The 15,632-nt window shown below is 40.3% G+C and overlaps 1 non-coding gene across 1 annotated transcript; it reads left to right on the top strand.

Moving 5' to 3' along the window:
• The first annotated feature begins 14,954 nt into the window (after positions 1–14,954).
• LOC112745134 (small nucleolar RNA R71) lies at positions 14,955–15,062 on the top strand. Its single transcript, XR_003173079.1, has one exon. It is a non-coding gene; the product is annotated as a small nucleolar RNA R71 (small nucleolar RNA).
• Positions 15,063–15,632: the final 570 nt, after the last annotated feature.

The following is a 15,632-nucleotide window of genomic DNA, read 5'->3' on the forward strand; positions in this document are numbered from 1 at the left end:
GGACGCATTTTTCGGAACTTATTCTTTTGAAATAGATGGCAGAATAATGAAATTCAGTTTAAATGGAGCTATGAAGCACCCTCCGGATGATCATTCTATCTCCCAGTGTGAAATCATAGATGAAACTGTGGCTGAAGTTCACCAGGAGGAATTAGAAGAGAAGTACACAGGACAAGGTCCAAGTGTGGGGACATTCTCGGAGGACAATGAGAGCACTTCACCATTATCACCAGCTCCAGATGATCCAGAGCCTGGCCATGAGCAGAAATTGGAATTAAAGCCCCTCTCTCCACACCTCAAGTATGCTTACCTTGAGGACAAGCAAAAGTTTCCAGTTATCATTGCAAGGGAACTCACTTCTCAACAAGAAGAACAGCTACTCGGTGTGCTGAAAAAACACAAGAAAGTAATTGAATGGAGCCTGGCGGATATAGTAGGCATCAGCCCTCAAGTTTGTGAGCACAAAATATTCCTAGAAGAGGGAGAAAAGCCCGTCCGTCAACCTCAGAGAAGACTGAATCCCACCATCTTAGAAGTTGTCAAGAAAGAAGTGACCAGGCTACTTGAAGCAGATATCATTTACCCCATCTCAGATAGCGAATGGGTCAGACGAGTACAAGTGGTGCCCAAGAAGTCTGGAATCACAATATTAAGAAATGAGCATGGAGAGCTTCTGACAACTAGAGTACAGAATTCATGGAGAGTTTGCATTGAATATAGTTGTCTCAATCAAGCCACTCGCAAGGATCATTACCCCTTGCCATTCATTGATCAGATGCTTGATCGCCTGTCAGGTAAATCCTATTATTACTTTTTAGATGGTTATACAGGCTATTTTCAAATCCATATAGCTCCTGAAGATCAGGAAAAGACTACTTTTACATGTCCTTTTGGCACTTATGCTTATAAGAGAATGCCCTTTGGCTTGTGCAATGCACCAACTACTTTTCAAAGGTGCATGATGAGTCTTTTCTCTGACCTTATTGAGGACTGTATGGAGGTTTTTATGGATAATTTTAGCATTTATGGTGATTCATTTAGCCTTTTCTTGGATAGTTTATCTAGAGTATTAGATAGATGTGTCAGTACAAACCTTGTATTGAATTTTGAAAAATGTCACTTTATGGTAAAACAAGGGATTGTACTAGGACATGTTATGTCTAATACTGGCATTTCTGTAGATCCAGCAAAGGTGGATATTATTTCTAGTTTACCTTACCCCTCCTCTGTGAGGGAAGTCCGTTCGTTCCTTGGCCATGCAGGTTTTTACTGGAGATTCATTAAGGACTTTAGTAAGGTAGCACTACCCTTATCCAGACTACTGCAGAAAGATATTGAGTTCGAGTTCAGTGAGGATTGCAAACAAGCGTTTGATAAGCTGAAGACCGCCATGACTCAAGCTCCAATTGTGAGAGGACCAGACTGGAGCCAGCCATTTGAAATCATGTGCGATGCTTCCAACCATGCAGTAGGAGCAGTGCTAGCTCAGCGTGAAGGTAAGGATCCTTTTGTAATTGCTTATGCGTCTAAGATTTTAGACACTGCTCAGTCTAATTACACTACTACTAAGAAAGAGCTTCTTGCTATTGTTTTTGCTCTGGATAAATTTCGAGCCTATTTACTTGGTGCTAAAGTAGTAGTGTACTCAGACCACGCAGCTCTAAGGTATTTATTAGCTAAAAAGGAGTCCAAACAAATGCTTATACGTTGGATACTGCTACTACAAGAATTTGATTTAGAAATTAAGGATAGGAGTGGTAACCAGAATCTAGTGGCGGACCACTTGAGTCGCCTTGAGCATATTAGGGATGACTCCACTCCTATAGATGATAATTTCCCATTTGATAACCTGCAAGCAGTATCTGAAGTAGTCCCTTGGAATGCGCCTGTAACTAATTATCTAGTTAGCCGCACTTTTCCTCCAAACTTTACTAAGCATCAAAGAGACAAGCTGAAAAGCGAGTCCAAATATTATATATGGGATGACCCATATTTATGGAGATGTAGCACTGACCAGGTAATTAGACAGTGTGTGCCTCAATCAGAATTCCAGTCTATTTTAGAGGCCTGCCACTCATCTGAGAGTGGAGGACATTTTGGCCCTCAAAGAACAGCTAGAAAAATTTTAAACTGTGGATTCTGGTGGCCTACTCTTTTTAAAGATGCTGCTGAATTTTGTAAATCTTGTTCCCCATGCCAAAGGTTTGGTAATATATCCAAGTGGGATGAGATACCTCAACAGACTATGCTTTTCTCTGAAATTTTTGATGTTTGGGGCATTGACTTCATGGGTCCATTTCCACATTCTAATGGTTATTTTTATATATTGTTAGCTGTAGATTACGTTTCTAAATGGGTAGAAGCAATTCCTTCCCGCACTGATGATGCTAACACCATTGTTTCCTTTGTTAGAACCCATATTATTTGTCGTTTTGGGTCACCACGAGCAATCGTGAGCGATCAAGGCACCCAGACTAATGGGCAAGCTAAGGTGTCAATAAAGTGGCAATAGCCTACCATCCCCAGACTAATGGGTAAGCTGAGGAGTCAAACAGAGAAATAAAGAGTATATTGCAGAAGATAGTCAAACCTCGTAGAAGAGACTGGAGCACCAGGCTACAAGATGCACTATGGGCATACAGAACAGCATACAAGACACCCATTAGGATGAGTCCCTTCCGCTTAGTTTATGGAAAAGCCTGTCACCTCCCAATTGAGGTAGAGCACAAAGCCTTTTGGGCAGTAAAGGAGTGCAATATGGAATTTGAGAAAGCCAGAGTTGAAAGGAAGTTGCAACTGTAAGAATTAGAAAGCCTTAGCCTAGAAGCTTATGAGAACTCAAGGCTGTACAAGGAAAAGATGAAGGCTGTGCATGATAAGCACATCAAGAGGAGAGAGTTCCAACCTGGGGACTTTGTCCTCCTTTCCAACTCTAGACTGGGGCTCATGCCAGGCAAGTTGAGATCAAGATGGGAAGGTCCATATAGAGTAGAGAAGGCTGAGCCATATGGAGTTTTCCACCTGAGTCATCCTTCAAGCTCTGAATTCATCAAAGTTAATGGACATCGCTTAAAGCTATATCATGGTGAGAAGGTGGAAAAAACCAAGGAGCTAGAGATCTTCCTCTTGGAGGATCCACCCACAGCAGAAGACTGAGCTAGTGGAGCGTCCAACTTAAGGACGTTAAAGCAAAGTGCTGGGTGGGAGACAACCCACCATGGTATGATCGTTCCTTTTTTTCTTCTTAGTTTTCTTTTTCAATAACTCTTCCCATTATTAGTACATTTAGTTTGCATCTACATTTACATATTGCATAAAAAAATGGCACGCAACGCGTCCGCGTCGCAGGTGAGTAAGGAAGAAAAAGAAATCGAACAGAGAGTCATGCGAGAGCGTGGCTGGAGGCGTGCCTTTGGCACAAATTGGCCCACGCGACCACGTCGCCGACGCGTTTGCATCATGTGGGAGAAATGCCTCCCACGCGTCCGTGTCGAGCATGCGGACGCGTGACCTAAAAATCGACGTAAAAAAGGGTGCATGGCCGAAAGTTGTGCTGGAGTGGGGCTGGACTGGCGCTAGACGCACATGTCCTACCACGCGAACGCGTGCCCCACGCCTCTGCGTCGTCCTCTAATATTGGCCATTCACGCGATCACGTCCACCACGCGAATACGTCACCCTGAAATTTGGCAACAATAAGTTTTGAACAGAGAGTTGTGCGAGCGCGAGGCTGCCCTCGCGCCAGCAGCACAGAACGAGTCACACGTCCACATGACCGACGCGTCCGCGTCGATTCATATAAGCGCCATCCGCTGGAACGCGTAACCCACGCGTCCGCATCGCTTGCGCCGCATAGCTTATCCTAATCTACTAAAATATCTTATCTTTCTCTTCCCCAAATCCTACTTTTTTTTTCCCTTCTTATTTCTTTCTTCCCCTTTCTTCCTTCTTTCTTCTTTCTCACTTTCTACTTTCTCTCTCTCTCACCACCATTATCAAGGTTTTTCTTTTCTCCTTCCCTCCTTACTTTTGTACTATTCTTCTTATTTTTTATGTTTTCTTCTTCTTTTCTTTTTCTTTTCACTTTCATTATCCATGTTTTCTTTTTCTTTCTTTTTCTTTTAATTGGTGTTGGAAATTTATTAGGGTCGTTATTATTCCTTATGATTTGCTTGTGGATTGTTAAGGAATTATTTGGCAATTATATATTAATTTTTAAGGGTTGCTTGCATGTTCAATTCCATACTTTCAATAGCTTATTCACCATGCATGCTATGTGTTTGTGAAAACGCCCATACGGCATTGTGCACCATTTTGAGATTTCTTTTAATCTACTACTCTAATTGCTTGCTTTTCACAAAAAGCCTTCTTTTATTTTATTATTTAAATATAATTGTTATTACAAACAGGTTATTAGTTTGAAAGGCTCGGTAATCTAACTTGGACATTGAATGCTTGATCTATGCTACTCATGCCTTTGCCTGCATGGCAATAAACACCTTGCATTTAATTGTCATCATATGCACTTGCTATATTTCCGTTGATGATTTTTCACATGTAGTCATGACCATGTGTTAACATCATTCATCTTTTAATGTGCATTGATTACTACCTTTCCCATTCTCTTCCTTGCTCTAACCCTTGATATTTTAACATACTTTATCTTTTCTTTCTTTTAGGATGGCCACCAAGAAAGGCAAGGAGAAAGCTACTCCCAAACCACCAGCAAGAAGAGGAACAAAAAGAGCATTAGTGGCAGAGCCATCTTCAACTGCAGTTAAGCCCTCAACAAAAAGAATTAAGAGGATTATAAAGGTTGATGAAATAGAGAAAGCCTTCCCAACAAAGGACACTGCGTGATTTACCAATCGCTACTGTGAGCAGATGTTCCCTATCCTGACAGAAAGGAGTTACAACAACGAATACCTTCTTATCCTCCTGACCCGTATTGCTAAATTTGTTGAGCCGCAAATTGCACGAAGACAATGGGGTTTCCTACAGAGACAGCCACAGCAGGTTAATCTTTCCTGGGTAGTCGAGTTCTACTCTAACTTCCACGTGCCAACCCTGCAGTCTGTCTATGTTCATCAGAAGCAAGTCCCCATTATAGAAGAGGCCATTCAACGAGCTTTAGATCTTCCCCCTACTCCAGAAGGACTGGACGCATTTCAAGAGGCCGCACACAAGCGCCAGACGTACCAATTCGACTGGGACACTGTTCTCAGAGTTATCGCACTACCTGGCAGCAGATGGATTTATGGATACCATCGTTCCTGCCCTAAGGGAATATCGGCTTCTGCACTTACCTTAGAGGCTCGCGTATGGGCATAGATTATGTCCCATTACGTATTTCCGAGCACTCATGAGTCCTCCCTCACTGCAGACATGGCCGTTCTACTATGGTGCATCCTTACAGACCAGCATCTAAACCTACCAAGACACATCCGGAATGCCATGGGACACGTACAAATTGTGGGCAAATTACCTTTTCCCGCCTTGGTCTCTGATCTTGTCTCAGCAGCCCGAGTCTCCTACAGAGCTGGAGACACCAAAGCCATTCTCCCACGGGATGATCAGTACGTCCCTAACGGGAAATATATCAGATCCCCAGCAGCCACTACAAGCCAGCCTACTGAACTGGCTGAAGACATTCCTCCTTCAACACCACAAGCACCTACAACAAACCAACTGTTCTATCAGATACTTGAAAGGTTGGTTCGGCAGGAACGCAAAGCAAAGCTAAGAGAGTGCCGTAATAAGCGCCGATTCACATACCTCAAGGAGCTACTTATGGGAAAATACAGAGACTCAGACACCCCGGACTCCACTTCATTTACCAGCACAGGGAGCCATGACGGTCCCGACTGTGGAGATACTACTACCAACAAACCTTGGTTCTTGACAGATGGCACCGAGAACAGTGCAAAGCCTTAAGTGTGGGGAAGTCGGTCAGTACCTGACTTCCGGAGGTAATTTCTCTTCCTTAACATTAATAAAATAGGATATTTAGTTAGTTTTTCAATTTTTTTGTTTTAGAATGTGATAGATTGCATAGAAATAGGTTAGTTGCATGCATGTTCTACTTGATTGAAAAGATAATAAGTTTCTTCTAAGACCCTATTTTTGTTAGAACAAAATTTCACTAATTTTAATCAAAACTTTTATGTTAAATTTGCTTGAAGTTGTACTTGGAACATGGTTTTTGAGCTAAAGAACACACAACATGTGAGATTTGAGCTTAGTTACATGGTTACCTTATTTAACCATAAATATTTTATTCTTGTGTGTTTACTTCTCTATGATTGTAATCTATATTTTGTTTTATCCTATATGTCCAATGTTTAATATATTTATATGCGTGCATATGATTGAGGCCATTAATTGTTTTGCTCACTTATCCAAATTAAGCCTACCCTTTCAATTACCTTTGTTAGCCACTTTGAGCCTTTAAATCCCATTTGTTCTATATTTTACCACATTACTAGCCTTAAGTGGAAAAACAATTATATATCCCAATTGAATCTTTGGTTAGCTTAAGATAGAATTGTGTGTTAATTGAGTATGAAAAGATTGTGGGAACAAAAGATAATAAGGGAATGTATCATGATAATATAATGGGAATTTAGGTACCTACTCATATAAAACCATAAAAATTGAAAATTCTATGTGCATTGATAAGCTATGTTTATTTTCATGTTCAAAAAAAAAATCCAAAAATATTCAATAAATAAATAAGGGGACAAAATTACCCCAATGCTAAGTTAAAATTCAAGGATCAATGCATATATGATAAAATTGAAATAAAAGTTGATACATGAGTATGGAATGTGAAAGGGAAATTTTGGGTAGCTAGGTGTAAAATTTAAGTTATATAGAATATATATGTGTGTTAGGTGAAAGCTTGGGTTAATTAAAGATTCAATTTATAAGCTTACTTAGTCATATATGTACCCTTACCCTTACCTTGGCCCCAGTACAACCTTGAAAAGACCTCATGATGTTTGCATTGGTACATTAAATATTGTTGATTGGTTAGGTGAAGAACAAAAATTAGAAAGCATGATTAGAGAAGGATAGAGTGATTACCCTATACACTAGAGAGACTAGAGTGTACATACATCATCAGTGAGGGTTCAATGCCTAAATTCTATGTTTCCTGCTTTCATGAACTACCTTCTTGCATATTTATCTGTTGTTACTGTATAAGAATTGAATTAGTGGAATTTGATTTGTGATTGTCTTGAAGAGCGTATTTCCTTTTGACCAAGTGGACAAGAATCATATAGTTGCATTCATATGTATAGGTTGCATTGCATTGCATGAGCACATGTTCCTACTCATTTATTTTATCTCCTTCAACTAAGCATGAGGACATGCTAATGATTAAGTGTGGGGAGGTTGATAAACCATTATTTTATGGTTTATATTGTGTTTAATTGTGTGGTTTTATCAAATCTTTACCCACTTATTCATATGATTAGCATGTATTTACAATTCCTTCCCAAAATTACTCCATGGTTGAAAACTTGCTTCCTAGAGACTTTTAATTACGTATTTTAATTCTCCTTTATTCCATTCGATGCCGTGATTCGTGTGTTAAGTGTTTCAGGCTTTATAGGGCATGAATGACTTGGAGATTGGAAAGGAGGATTGCAAAAATGGAAGGAGCACAAGAAATTAAGGAGATGACCAGCGAGAAGCGACGCGGACGCATGGCTCACGCGACCGCGCGAATTGGAGAAATCATAGTGACGCGCTCGCGTGCCTGACGCGAACGCGTGAACTAAAAGCTACATGAGTGACGCGAATGCGTGGACGACGCGCATGCATGGCAAGGCAAAATGCTGGATGACGCAAACACGTGGATGACGCGATCGCGTGACGTGCGGGATCTGTAGAATTTGCAGAATTCGTTGGGGGCAATTTTGGGCCATGTTTTGACCCAGTTTTTGGCCTAGAAAAGCAGATTAGAGCCAGAGAACATGCAGAGACGAAGAACAATACTCATTCCGCATAATTCTAGTTTTTTTTATCGGAATTTACTCCTCCTCTAGGTTTTCTCTCTACACATTCATAGTTCTTAGGATTTTGTTTTTATTGCTTTTTGGATTTGGATATTGAGAAGGGTTATTACCTCCGCCAAGAATTCATCATTCTAGTTTGTTTCCTTTCTTGTCACTTACTTTTTCATATCCTTATTTTGTTCAGAATTACTATTGGATTATTTTTAGAGTTTATTAATACAAGAAATATTTTTATTTTTAATTGATCTTTTTGATTATTATTTATTATATCTTCCTTTATTTCCTTTTCTTATTTTGTGAAGTTTACATTCATAATGAGTGAGTAGTTCCCTAACTTGATTGGGAGTTGGTTGAAAGGAGAACCTTGAGTTGGAATGCTCAAGAGTAAAATTATAATTGGGTTTATCGTTGGGTCATCCTCTAGTCACTGAATTGATAAGCGGATTTTTGTTGGTTAAGGACTGTACTTGCAACGTTCCTCTTACATCAATTTCTTAATCCGCCAATTTCCGCCACGGCAATACCTCTCCCCAAGCCATCACCATCCATTCTTCCATTCAAGTGAGTAAATTCCTTAAACTTAAGCTTTATTATTCCCCTTGAATATGGTTTGCTTAAGACGGATGGTCAACTTAGCAATATTTATGGGTTTAAGAGCAAGAGGAAGATGGTTAGTGGTTGGCATTGTAATGGTTGGTATAGAGCTAGATCGCTTGGGTCTAGGAGGATGTTTGGTCGCTTACATGAGAATTCATCTTGTTCACCACCCGGATGGGCTAATAATGAGAGTCAACTTCAAGACGGATGTGAAAATAAAGTATGGGATCCCAGATTACAAGAAGAGGATCAACTTTGGGAGCCCCAAGCTTGTGAAGAACTCCATCAAGACTTGGCTCAAAATATGAGAAATCTTGGGGCACAATGGGGAACCAAGCATTGGTGGGAGTTCCAAGATAGCTTCAAGCACAAGCCACCTTGAGAGGAGCTCCCCATAAGTCCAACTTAAGGACAATAAACAAAAGTTCTAGGTGGGAGACACCCCACCATGGTAACTTCTTTTCATTTTCTCTTTTTGTGCATATTGGTAATTAGTTTAAATTCATGTATTTGGTTGATTTGTTGAGTGTAATTGGTAGTTTAGTATATTAAATAAGGGTTTATGGTGTTTTGGTAGGTTTTTGGAGGTTTGGAATGCTTGGATTGGTGCAAAAATATAGAAAAATTTTGAAAAATAGAGCACCACTGGTATGCAAAATTGCGATCCTCAACAATGGCGCCAAAGACTTGGTGCTCTCAAACGCGAATCACACTTTGTCACAACTTTGCACAACTAACCAGCAAGTTCACTGGGTCGTCCAAGTAATAAGCCTTACGTGAGTAAGGGTCGATCCCACGGAGATTGTCGGCCTGAAGCAAGCTATGGTAACCTTGTAAATCTCAGTCAGGCAGATTCAAATAGTTATGGTAAATTGATAATTAAAATATAATTAAAATATAAACTAAGATAGAGATACTTATGTAATTCATTGGTGAGAATTTCAGATAAGCGTATGGAGATGCTTTCGTTCCTCCTGAACCTCTGCTTTCCTGCTGTCTTCATCCAATCATTCCTACTCCCTTCCATGGCAAGTTGAATGTAGGGCATCACCGTTGTCAATGGCTACATCTCATCCTCTCTGTGAAAATGGTCCAATGCGCTGTCACTGCATGGCTAATCATCTGTCGGTTCTCGACCATACTGGAATAGGATTTACTATCCTTTTGCATCTGTCACTACGCCCAGCACTCGCGAGTTTGAAGCTCGTCACAGCCATCCCTTCCCAGATCTTACTCGGAATACCACATACAAGGTTTAGACTTTTCGGATCTCAAGAATGGCCATCCATCGGTTCTAACTTATACCACGAAGATTCTAATATCTCGGACTTGGTCCCCTGTATTAGATACATAAGAGATACTCATTCTAGCTTTTTTGCATGTAGAACGGAAGTGGTTGTCAGGCACGCGTTCATAGGTGAGAATGGTGATGAGCGTCACATAATCATCACATTCATCATGTTCTTGGGTGCGGATGAATATCTTAGAATAGGAATAAGCTTGAATTGAATAGAAAAACAATAGTACTTTGCATTAATACTCAAGGAACAGCAGAGCTCCACACCTTAATCTATGGTGTGTAGAAACTCTACCATTGAAAATACATAAGTGATAATGGAGTTCATTGGTCTCGGCCCCAGAGGGGAACCGGAGTAACCAAGACTTTGAATACAATAATAAAATGTCCTATTTATACTAAACTAGTTACTAGGGTTTACAGAAATGAGTAAATGATGCAGAAATCCACTTCCAGGGCCCACTTGGTGTGTGCTTGGGCTGAGCATTGAGCTTTACACGTGTAGAGGCTTCTCTTGGAGTTGAACGCCAATTTGTAACCTGTTTCTGGCGTTTAACTCTAGAATGCAACATGGAGCTGGCGTTGAACGCCAGTTTGTGTCATCTAAACTCGGGCAAAGTATGGACTATTATATATTTTTGGAAAGCCCTGGATGTCTAATTTTCAAAGCAATTGAGAGCGCACCATTTAGAGTTTTGTAGCTCCAGAAAATCTACTTTGAGTGCAGGGAGGTCAGAATCCAACAGCATCTACCGTCCTTCTTCAACCTCTGAATCTAATTTTTGCTCAAGTCCCTCGATTTTAGCCAGAAAATACCTAAAATAACAGAAAAACACACAAACTCATAGTAAAGTCCAGAAATGTGATTTTTATTTAAAAACTAATAAAAATATACTTAAAACTAACTAAATCATACTAAAAACTATGTAAAAACAATGCCAAAAAGCGTATAAATTATCCGCTCATCACTACACCAAACTTAAATTGTTGCTTGTCCCCAAGCAACTGAAAATCAAATAGGATAAAAAGAAGAGAATATACTATAAATTCCAAAATATCAATGAAACTTAGCTCCAATCAGATGAGCGAGACTTGTAGCTTTTTGCCTCTTGAATAGTTTTGGCATCTCACTTTATCCATTGAAGTTCATAATGATTGGCATCTATAGGAACTTAGAATTTAGATAGTGTTATTGATTCTCCTAGTTCAGTATGTTGATTCTTGAACACAACTACTTTATGAGTCTTGGCCGTGGCCCTAAGCACTTTGTTTTCCAGTATTACCACCGGATACATAAATGCCACAGACACATAACTGGGTGAACCTTTTCAGATTGTGACTCAGCTTTGCTAAAGTCCCCAATTAGAGGTGTCCAGGGTTCTTAAGCACACTCTTTTTTTTTCTTTGGACCTTGACTTTAACCGCTCAGTCTCAAGTTTTCACTTGACACCTTCACGCCACAAGCACATGGTTAGGGACAGCTTGGTTTAGCCACTTAGGCCAGGATTTTATTCCTTTAGGCCCTCCTATTCACTGATGCTCAAAGCCTTGGATCCTTTTTATTACCATTGCCTTTTGGTTTTAAGGGCTATTGGCTTTTTGCTTTTGCCTTTTGGTTTAAAGAGCTTTTGGCTTTTTCTGCTTGCTTTTTCTTCTCTTTTTTTCGCCATTTTTCTTTTTCTTTTTTCGCAAGCTCTTCTCTATTCACTGCTTTTTCTTGCTTCAAGAATCATTTTTATGATTTTTCAGATCATCAAATAACATTTATCCTTTTCATCATTCTTTCAAGAGCCAACATATTTAACATTCTTAAACCACAATTTCAAAAAACATATGCACTGTTCAAGCATTCATTCAGAAAACAAAAAGCATTGTCACCATATCAAAATAATTAAACTAGTTTCAAGGATGAATTCAAAACCATGTACTTCTTGTTCTTTTATTTTTAGAACATTTTTTCATTTAAGAGAGGTGATGGATTCATATTCATAACTTTAAGGCAAAGACACTTAGACACTAGTGATCATAAAGTAAAGACACAAACATAAATAAAACATAAAGCTCAAAAATCAAAAAACAGTAAAATAAATAGACAAGGAGATTAAGGAATGAGTCCACCTTAGTGAGGATGGCGTCTTTCTCTTCTTGAAGAACCAATGGTGCTTTTGAGCTCCTCTATGTCTCTTCCTTGCCTTTGTTGCTCCTCCCTCATAGCTCTTTGATCTTCTCTAATCTCATGGAGGATGATGGAGTGCTCTTGGTGCTCCATCCTTAGTTGTCCTATGTTGGAACTTAATTCTCCTAGGGAGGTGTTGATTTGCTCCCAATAATTATGTGGAGGAAAGTGCATCCCCTGAGGCATCTCAGGGATTTCATGGTGAGGAATTTCTCATGCTCTTGTTGAGGTCCATGAGTGGGCTCTCTTGATGTGCAGTCAAATGCTCTACTATTGAGCTATAGACCCTTGAGATGAATCTCTCCATCTCTCATGACTCGGAGGTGCAAGCTTTTGCCTTCCCTTTCCTCTTTCTTGAGGTTTCTCTGGCCTTAGGTGTCATAAATGGTTATGGAAAAACAAAAAGCAACGCTTTTACCACACCAAACTTAGAATGTTTGCTTGTCCCCGAGCAAAAGAAGAAAGAAGGAAGGAGAAGAAGAAGAAAAATGGAGGAGAGGGAGAGAGGTGTATAGTTCGGTCAAGGTGGTTTTAGGTTGTTATGATGTGTGAAACGGAAGGAGTGATGGTTCGAATTTGAGTGGGTGGTTGTAGGTGGGTTGTATGATGGTTTTGCAGGAGTAATGGAGGTGATTGGTGGAGGTTATTTGGGGAAGAGAGTTATGAAAAGGTGTGAAGAGGAGAGAAAAAAAGGTGGGGATCCTGTGGGGTCCACAGATCCTGAGGAGATTTTGTGGGGTCCACAGATCCAGTGGGGCCAAGGACTTAACATCCCTGCTCCAATTAGGCATGTAAAACGCCCTTGCTGTGCAATCCTGGCGTTTAATGCCAGACTGCTTCCTGTTTCTGGCGTTAAACGCCCAAATGTAGCCTGTTTCTGGCGTTTAACGCCAGGTAGATGCTTGTTTCTGGCGTTAAATGCCAGCTTGGTGCTTGTTTCTGGCGTTAAACGCCAGAATGCTCCTCCTCCAGGGTGTGCTATTTTTAATGCGGTTTTTCATTTTGTTTTTGATTTTTCAGTAGTTTTTGTGACTCCACATGATCATCAACCTAATAAAACACGAAAATAACAATAAAAATAAAATAGATATAGTTTAATAACATTGGGTTGCCTCCCAACAAGTGCTTCTTTAATGTCAATAGCTTGACAGTGAGCTCTCATGGAGCCTCACAGATGTTCAGAGCATTGTTGGAACCTCCCAACACCAAACTTAGAGTTTGAATGTGGGGGTTCGACACCAAACTTAGAGTTTGGTTGTGGCCTCCCAACACCAAACTTAGAGTTTGGCTGTGGGGGCTTTGGTTGACTCTGCAGTGAGAGAAGCTTTTCATGCTTCCTCTCCATGGTTACAGAAGGAGATCCTTGAGTTTTAAACACACGGTTGTCCTCATTTAGTTGAAGGACTAACTCTCCTCTGTCCACATCAATCACAGCTCTTGCTGTGGCTAGGAAGGGTCTTCCAAGGATGATGGATTCATCCTCATCCTTCCCAGTGTCTAGGATTATGAAATCAGCAGGGATGTAAAGGCCTTCAACCTTTACTAACACGTCCTCTACTAGTCCATAAGCCTGTTTTCTTGAGTTGTCTGCCATCTCTAATGAGATTCTAGCAGCTTACACCTCAAAGATCCCAAGTTTCTCCATTACAGAGAGTGGCATTAAGTTTATTCCTGACCCCAGGTCACACAGAGCCTTCTCAAAGGTCATGATGCCTATATTACAGGGAATTAGGAATTTACTAGGATCTTGTTTCTTTTGAGGTAATTTCTGCCTATCCAATGCATTCAGTTCATTTGTGAGCAAGGGAGGTTCATCTTCCCAAGTCTCATTACCAAATAGTTTGGCATTCAGCTTCATGATTGCACCAAGGTACTTAGCAACTTGCTCTTCAGTAACATCTTCATTCTCTTCAGAAGAAGGATACTCATCAGAGCTCATGAAGGGCAGAAGGAAGTTCAATGGAATCTCTATGGTCTCTAGGTGAGCCTCAAATTCCTTTGGTTCCTCAAAGGGAAATTCCTTATTGGTCACTGAATGTCCCATGAGGTCTTCCTCACTAGGATTCACGTCCTTCTCCTCCCTTGTAGGTTTGGCCATGATGGTCAAATCAATGGCCTTGTACTCTCTCTTTGGATTTTCTCCTGTATTGCTTGGGAGAGTACTAGGAGGAGTTTCAGTGACCCTTTTACTCAGCTGGCCCACTTGTGCCTCCAAATTTCTAATGGAGGACCTTGTTTCATTCATGAAACTTAAAGTGGCCTTAGATAGATCAGAGACTATATTTGCTAAGCTAGATGGATTCTGCTAAGAATTCTCTGTCTGTTGCTGAGTGGATGATGGAAAAGGCTTGCTATTGCTAAACCTATTTCGTCCACCATTATTAAAGCCTTGTTGAGGCTTTTGTTGATCCTTCCATGAGAAATTTGGATGATTTCTCCATGAGGGATTATAGGTGTTTCCATAGGGTTCACCCATGTAATTCACCTCTGCTATTGCAGAGTTCTCAAGATCATAAGCTTCTTCTACAGAAGATGCCTCTAAAGTACTGTTGGATGATTCCTTCAATCCATTTAGACTCTGAGAGATCATATTGACTTGCTGAGTCAATATTTTATTCTGAGCCAATATGGCATTCAGAGTATCAATTTCAAGAACTCCCTTCCTCATAGGCATCCCATTACTCACAGGATTCCTTTCAGAAGTGTACATGAACTGGTTATTTGCAACCATGTCAATGAGTTCTTGAGCTTCTGCAGGCGTTTTCTTTAGGTGAATGGATCCACCTGCAGAATGGTCCAATGACATCTTTGATAACTCAGACAGACCATCATAGAATATATCCAGGATGGTCCATTCTGAAAGCATGTCAGAAGGACACTTTTTGGTCAGTTCCTTGTATCTCTCCCAAGCTTCATAGAGGGACTAACCTTCTTTCTGTTTGAAGGTTAGAACATCCACTCTAAGCTTACTAAGCTTTTGAGGAGGAAAGAACTTGGCTAAGAAAGCCGTGACCAGCTTATCCCAAGAGTTCAGGCTATCCTTAGGTTGAGAGTCCAACCATATTCTAGCTCTGTCTCTTATAGCAAACGGGAAAAGCATAAGCCTGTAGGCCTCGGAATCAACCCCATTGGTCTTAACAGTATCACAAATCTGCAAGAATTCAGTTAAGAACTGAAAAGGATCTTTTGATGGAAGTCCATGAAACTTGCAATTCTGTTGCATCAGAGAAACTAATTGAGGTTTAAGCTCAAAATTGTTTGCTCCAATGGTAGGGATTGAGATGCTTCTTCCATGTAAATTGGAATTTGGTGCAATAAAGTCACCAAGCATCTTTCTTGCATTGTTATTATTTTCGGCCATGTCTCCTTCTTTTTCGAAAATTTCAGTAAAGTTCTCTTCAGAGTGTTGTGTTTTAGCTTCTCTTAGCTTTATCTTCAGAGTCCTTTCAGGTTCCAGATCAGCTTCAACAAGAATGTTCTTATCCTTACTCCTGCTCATGTGAAAAAGAAGAGAACAGAAAAGAAAATATGGAATCCT

This window comes from Arachis hypogaea, chromosome 14 (assembly GCF_003086295.3).
Source record: "Arachis hypogaea cultivar Tifrunner chromosome 14, arahy.Tifrunner.gnm2.J5K5, whole genome shotgun sequence".
Taxonomy (NCBI): Eukaryota; Viridiplantae; Streptophyta; class Magnoliopsida; order Fabales; family Fabaceae; genus Arachis; species Arachis hypogaea.